Source organism: Pocillopora verrucosa, chromosome 7 (assembly GCF_036669915.1).
Source record: "Pocillopora verrucosa isolate sample1 chromosome 7, ASM3666991v2, whole genome shotgun sequence".
NCBI classification, from domain to species: domain Eukaryota; kingdom Metazoa; phylum Cnidaria; class Anthozoa; order Scleractinia; family Pocilloporidae; genus Pocillopora; species Pocillopora verrucosa.
The window spans coordinates 2,952,858-2,960,241 of record NC_089318.1 but is presented as its reverse complement, the minus strand read 5'-3'; positions in this window follow the sequence as shown (position 1 = coordinate 2,960,241).

Genomic DNA, 7,384 nt, shown 5'->3' with positions numbered 1-7,384 from the left:
AATTAAGATAACTTCGGACTAGGAAAAATTGAAGTGGAAAGCAATTCACGAGAACTGGGAGAAATTAGGCTAACTGATTTTTTCATGATACACAATTCGTCGACAAATGAATAACTCCTTTGTCACTGTAAGCACACTCAAGGCTCCGTAGTTTAGGCGTTTTTTGTCATCTCATACTTGCAATAAATGCTTGTATACATCGGGGTATACTTCAAGGTTTCTTTGTAACTGTTGTTACTGCTCATAACCAGCCAACAGAAGATCGTGAAATTCTTTAAAGAGATTACGGTAAAACTGACCTGTATACTGAAATGATCTATTTTGAAAAAAAAGAATTAAAAAAAACGAAGCAAGACTGAAACAATTTGAGAAATCTCAGCCTTAACCCTTTTACTAATTACAGTTTTTTTCGTATTTTCGCTTCTATAATTAAATTCATTCTTGTAAAAAGACTCGAATTACCATATAATTTTTCGGTAACTACACAGAACAGTGCGTGTGAATGCCTTCTGACGTGGGCGTAACGACAATGATTTTACTTACTTTAATTGCGACGGTTCGTGATTCAAGGGTGCATGCAGGAATAGAGAAATATCAAATCTTTTTCTAGTAGCAACTTCAACCATTGGCATGACGCCAGATGGGCGGTATGGTTTTTTATATGTGGGTACGGAAAAGGGGCTACGACCGAGTTTACTAGTTAATCCATTTTATAAATATGCTTATTTACTGGAAGGTTGCCGAGACTAAAGAAGTTTCCTTGTGAACTCGACCCTTTTTTCACCTTAATTCATCATGGACGGCAAAATGAAAGAAAGCGAAGGGTTTTTACTGTAGAATGTTTAAGGCACTTCTTACCTCTACATCCGTTCAGGAAATTGTTAGATTACGTGGGTAGGAGCAAAGTTATGAAGGAATCGGGCTTAAGTCATGCTAACTTCCAATGTCGCCCACAAAAATGACCGAAAAAGGACTGGTGCTTGCGGCCAGGTCAAAAAAACATATCGTGCTAGAAATCTACGGAAGCAATATGCCTCAATTAGAACGTAATAAAAAATACTTGAAGAAGACGTAACTAAATGCTGAGTCAGAGTTGATGCCCTTTATAATCGAAACCGTCTTTGTGGGCTTTAAATAAAATCAGTCTTGAAAAGATTTTAACCACGGACGAGAACTGAAAAAACTGAGGAGAGCTTTCAGGTGTACTCGACTCGAAGGTAAAATATGCGTTATAATCGCAAACTCTATAGGGACGCTAAGAGGGTAGCGTTTGAGGAATACTGTGATTTATCTTTCAGAGTTTTCATAGATGGCTTTATTTCATTGCAAGAAAGGCTAAGCGACATATTTTAGAACGAGATCAGCAAATGGCAAAGTTTGAACTTTTTCTCTGTCTTTCAGACGTTCACTGAGTAAAGTGAAAATGCTTGCATTTTATGCGAAATGAGGTAGTTTTGTATTCCTCTTTGACACCTGCTTAGGCAGCTTGGTTAAAAGTAAGGGAAAATACAGAAATTTTGATATTTGGGTTTGCCATACAACGGTTATTTTCAAATATACTATTTGTTTATGTTCGTGCATTGGTTTCACATTATACAGTATTAATTCATAACGCAACACTTTGAACTTTGATAAGGGAGGCGAAATTTAGAAAATACTCAGTTCCTTTTTTAAAAATTCCCAAAGCAACTTCTAGCATCGTTATCAGGGAACAACAAGCTTTATTTTCGTACACTCTACTAAAGTAGAGTTGACATCATCCAAGGATGAAGGTTGCAGCTATTCAACAAACTTCCCGAGTCTGAGGTCAGAGTCCTCATTAAAACGATCTGGCTTTCGAATTTATCTCGGTGCTCGAAGTTACCTCGTTTTTGTAAAGAGCTAGTTATCAAAGGCTCTCGTTTTATAATCATTGATAACATTGCTGAAACTTTGTAGGAATAATTCACTGGAAAAATTCTTAGAATGGCGAAAGCCGCCACTTGGACATAACTCAAAAGAATCTCTTTATCAGTTGCCTGTTCAGTTGAGTTAATCACGGCAAGTACTAATAATTAGGTTTGGGCAGGATATACTAAGATTTTAAGCTCCATTATCCTCCAAGAATTAAGGTTGAATATTTTGAAAAGTTGTGTTTAGTCATCGCGGTGAATTCACTTGATGATAGGGTTAATAATTTTTTGTCTGACAATGCAATCTCTCTCGATGCGGATTGAAATGCTGCGACTGTATTTTGCTGGTCTTCTTCTCTCGCGAGAAAGATCAGACTTGCAGTCTGTCTCTTTCGATGAGTGCTTCTCATTGAAAGAGGCAGACGACAACATTTCATTAGTTTAACTTCTAGTGACCTTTAGAGCTGAACCCTACATCGCAATTTATGATTTGCTCAGCGTGCTTAGCGATGTCTGAGTGTCGAGGCAAATTTTGTTAACGATTTTAGGAAATCTGCATCTCCAAGCTTGGCTTAAGAAGCGTCAATGGAAGTGTTATTTTCTGTTACTAGGTTTAATTCCGAAATTTCAAGGTTTAATTTAATCTCCTGCTCAATTACGAAATCATCATTTTTTTCTTTATCAATCCAACTGATATATCACTGTGAACTGTGAAAAGTCTCAAATCTTGAACCCAAGCATTGGAGAAAGTGTTCGGGGATCTCAAAAATAATTACCCTTTGTGATGAAAATTATCATAAATCAGAGGCCAAGTGCTTAATTGTAACAAAGCTGTTTAGACTCAGACCTCTAGATCAGCCCACGATCATCATGAAAAATTATAAATCTTGTCAATTTTGTTAAACGCTGAAGTTTTCATCGGAACGTGCAAGGGTCACGGAGAAATCTTCATTTACAATCTAAACTTTAATACAAGCAATTTTGCATGCAGTAGTGATACAGAGAAACAGCAATGGCATTGGTATCAACCCTTCGTCTATAGACGAAGGATGGATACCAATGCCATTGCTGTTTCTCTGTATCACTACTGCATGCAAGATAGCTATGCCTCATGGCTTATTTAACAACGAAACGTTGGAGATCAATTCGCCGATGGCAATCGAAAAAAATCACCATCTTAGATAGAAAGATGAAGGAATCCTAGAAAAGATTGCGCCTTGAAATAAGAGTCATTTTTGATTAGAGGCCAGTTAAACAAACAAAGCGTGGAGGATTCTTAATAAGCTATCGGTTGAGATCAAAAATATTAATCCATGTTTACTTTGTAATGTTGAGTAATGTTATAGCTTTAGTAAGAATCTTAGGGTGACAGGTAGACGTGCATTTGCAATTTAATCCGAGGTAAACACAGTAGTGCGTGCAATGGTGTATGCATGAGTAGACGCAATGGTACATACACTAATGCACGCAGTAGTTCATGACGTAGTGTAGGCAAAAGATATAGGTAGTGCAAATAACAGAAAATACAAAAGTGTATTCAGTGGTAGATGCAGCAATGCAAACCATAGAACGTGCAATAGTGTGCGCAATAGACTATGAAATAGCGTGCGCAGTAGCACGTGCAACACTGTGCACATTAGTGCAGTATAGCATTGTTGGTGGTGTTCATTCTGCCATTTCTAGCTCATTGTTTATTTCAAAACATGGCTATAATTATACTTTTCTGGAGGCTAGGGAGAATGATCAGGTGTTACTTGACAGGATGATTGCATCTTCTTTTCTTGTATAAGAGGCATGGAAAATTGTTCCTTCAATATGCGTGTCATGGTTTATTTAATAATCTCACGTTAACCATCAGTTCGTTGAAAGCGAAATAAAACTAGGCCGGCCAGGGAGAATAATCGGGTAAAATTTGACCCGTGTGAATATAAATAGCTACTTCCACCTCTTTCAATTTGTTTGTCTTTTCCTCCGAAACATAAAAATTGATTCAGCCACCCGGTTGAGTGCTGTGGGTCACCAGTGTGCGCGGGGCGATTAAAGAAAAGATATCACTTACTGGTCGACCAGTCATGCGCGTATCCGTACATAAAATCCTCGATGATTGATTTAAGATATTTCGTGAAGACCAAACCCTTTTCCCCGTTGCGAATCGAGTGTCGCAAATTCAAACCTTTGGCGAACCCTTTACTTTATACTTATCAATTCACATTCGTCACTGAGGGTCTTATAATCGAAGAACTTATCACGTTATTTTTCACTGCTGGAGATGAAGAAAACCTTTCGCTGGGATTGTTTTTACCTGACAGGAGAGAAACGTCGAGAAAATTCACCAAGCCTCTTTGAAATGCCATATTTTAACAGTATAATGATTATCAGGTTTATGGGGAATAATGGGATCACTGGTAATCAAATTTTCGATTTTTAATGCACAGCTGATTGACACTTTCCTTGATCTTCCACCAATGAAAAACATACAGTTTTAATTTGCTTGCTATCTTAAATGGATCTTGCAAACAAAGCTAGTTATTTCTTAGGGAAAAAAAGAGTGATAGGTGAAACTTCTCAGTATACGCGGTGAATCACGGTATATGGCTAAATCCAGCTTTATTCAGCTCGGGGGAGTGGCTCTCTATGGCTAAAGCAGAGTGAAAGATTATTTTTAAACTAGAAAGTGAATATAAAACTCGATCGTTTTACACCCCTTCTTGTTAGATCTCTCTTTACTTTGGTCAGCGACACATTTAGCCAGCAGCTCCTTTGATTTTACGAGATACGTGGCTGGTGGTCGTCCATCTGAACTTGGACTGAAAAGAGATAAGCAACTTCTGGGTGGAATTCGGTCTTGACCTCTCATTCTAGTTAATCTTATTTTTCCCCCGCAATATTGGTTTTATCTTTTAGCTAAGTATCTCTAATTCGGCTCAACATAGTAGGAATTTTTTTGGGTGAGCGCCGGTATTTCCTTACTGAGCTCGCATATTCAATCTGGAGCGTAACAAAAATCTGACCTCCCAAAGATACAAAGTCGTGACTTTGGCACAGTTTCTCCTTTTGAATGTCAGTTTTTCTTTCGCTGCCATAACATAGGCAGCCAGATTAGCAGCAGTTTGCGTTTAGGATTTAAAATAACTTTTTTTCGTGGAAGAACCTGGTTACGTCAGTCGTAATATTTTCTCTGCATTGAAGAGGGCCTCAAGGGGAGTTAACCATAAACTGTCAAATATTTAAATAAAATCAACCACTAATCGTAAAACTGCAAGGTTTTTATCGTCAACCGTCAATAAAACTAACCAAAATTAGCCCTCAAATCTTGTAGATACTCCTGATTAAAATTTGAAATCGAGCCAAGGTAAGCTTTATTAGGAGCCCTAATCAGGGATTGTGGTCCCTCATAATTCAATCAGCTTAAGTTTACACAAAATACATCCATGTACAGGTACTTTAATTCGCATCTACGGTCGAAGAAGAATTGACTTTTTACTGAAAACACTTCCTGTGCCGTAAACCCTTAATGTTAAACTCTTCACCTGTCAGTGGTATTTTTTAAATAATTTACCGACCAATACACATTAAATGTCCTCAAACCTTCGCTGTTGACTAAGCAAAGTAAAAAAAAAGTTAAATTGTTGTGGTGTTGTTTGTTGTTTTTTTCTCTCAAAGCCGAATTAGCGAGCAATAACACAAATTTGTAGAATAAAAAATAGTTAATTCCCAGACACGTTTAGTCTGATTAACACAGACCTGTCAACAGGAGTTTTCCCATACAACAGCTTTTATAAGTATGAATACCCATAAGCTAAATGCACTACAATTCATGAAACATCGCTCACTGAAGCGGAAAGTTCGAATTCCATGCAGGAAACAGGCAAAACATTTCCGTAAAATTTTCAAAAGATATCCTTTTGTCACAGTTTGGCGCGCCATGTTTCCTTTGTATCTCTGAAATTTCTTCCCTTATTCTCCAAGTTCCAAGTTTTAAAAAAAATTTTGATTTATGAATTATCACGCGTGATTACTTGTTTTTCTGGCATGTAATCCGCCAACCATGAGGTGGCCTAATATTCAATCTTGTATGGTAAAAACTGAGTGTTAAGTGCTAATTAATGTTGCTCGATTTGTTCCAAATGAACAAGAATAGATCTAGAGGTGAATTTTAAAATACACTGACGCCGTTCAATTTTTTTTTTATACCTGAGAAAAAGAGTCCCTTTGTATGCCACAGGTGAGGTTGGGTAATTTCTTTTCGTCAGTGAAAAGGAAGATTTTGTCATTCCCTACCTGAAAAAGATAAGTACTTGGATATTCAATGTGACGCCGTATATTGACTGATTAGAAAATAAGTAGAGGATTAGGGTATGGCGTGTAAATAAGTGGGAGTTACTGTCTTATCAGTCCACTTGTCCTTATTTTCCTCACATATTGCTTTCTCGTATCAATCGTTAGGGGCCGAGCAGAAATTTGTTTTATGCTTTCCAAGAAAACTTTAATCCGGTTATCTTACGTCTCCTATCACAACAAAAAATCTAACAATCTACGTTAAGCTGAAATAAACCTGATTATTGCTCTAAAGTGCACACTGCCCATTCGCGCGCCTCGAAATTCCTGAGTGTAACAAGCTCTTCTATATGTTTTCGTTTTTCTAAGGCGTTCATTAGGTGTTAACAGAAAGATATGAAGTATCAAACAGTACAGGTAACTTCAGGCTCTCTTTGGGAATTTCGAACATTTTACCTTGCAGAACCAAGTGAAATGAAAGGCAAAAAACACAAGATCAAGCCGAAGGGGGATATTAGCATTGATTGTCACAGTAGTCTAACGGAAAATGATTTTCACGTCTCGAAAAACACATTTGTCCTTTACACAGCAGTTTTCCACATCCTGCATTTCCACGTTCTTTACCTTGTAATGAATTCCACTCCTTCCGTATCTCTCACCATCACTCGCTGTACTTCCCCCCCCCCCCAAGTCCCCAATCTCATATTGCCATGCTGTGTCCACCAATTCTCATGCACTCCTGCTTCCCTGAACTCCCATATCCACATCTACCATTTCATTCTCATTTCGACTAGTTTCCACAAGTTCGTGAGCATGCTCCCTTACCTCTGTAGTAAACGAGTCACCAGCTGCCTTCCCCCAAACACATACTTTTTTCTGACCCTCTTGGAATAAGAACGTCATAAAAAGTTTCAGCCGAGTTATTTCGATGAACCCTTGGTAAAATTTTGTCTGGCGACAGACAATTGTCTCATGTCTAAATCTCACCAAAGCGGAAAGAGAAAAGAAGTGAGATAAAAGAGTCAAGACATTTCATAAGCAGGCTTTCATTTCCTACTATTGAAATATCTAACTACAAGTTAGAGGGGCATTTTGCGATCGGTGTTTGCGAAAGTTGACGAATACTAATTCAGTTCCTGTTTCAAATTGAGTACAATACTAAATTGAATGTATCTTTGATAGACAAAAACAAAATACTGCGCTTTCTCTGCAGG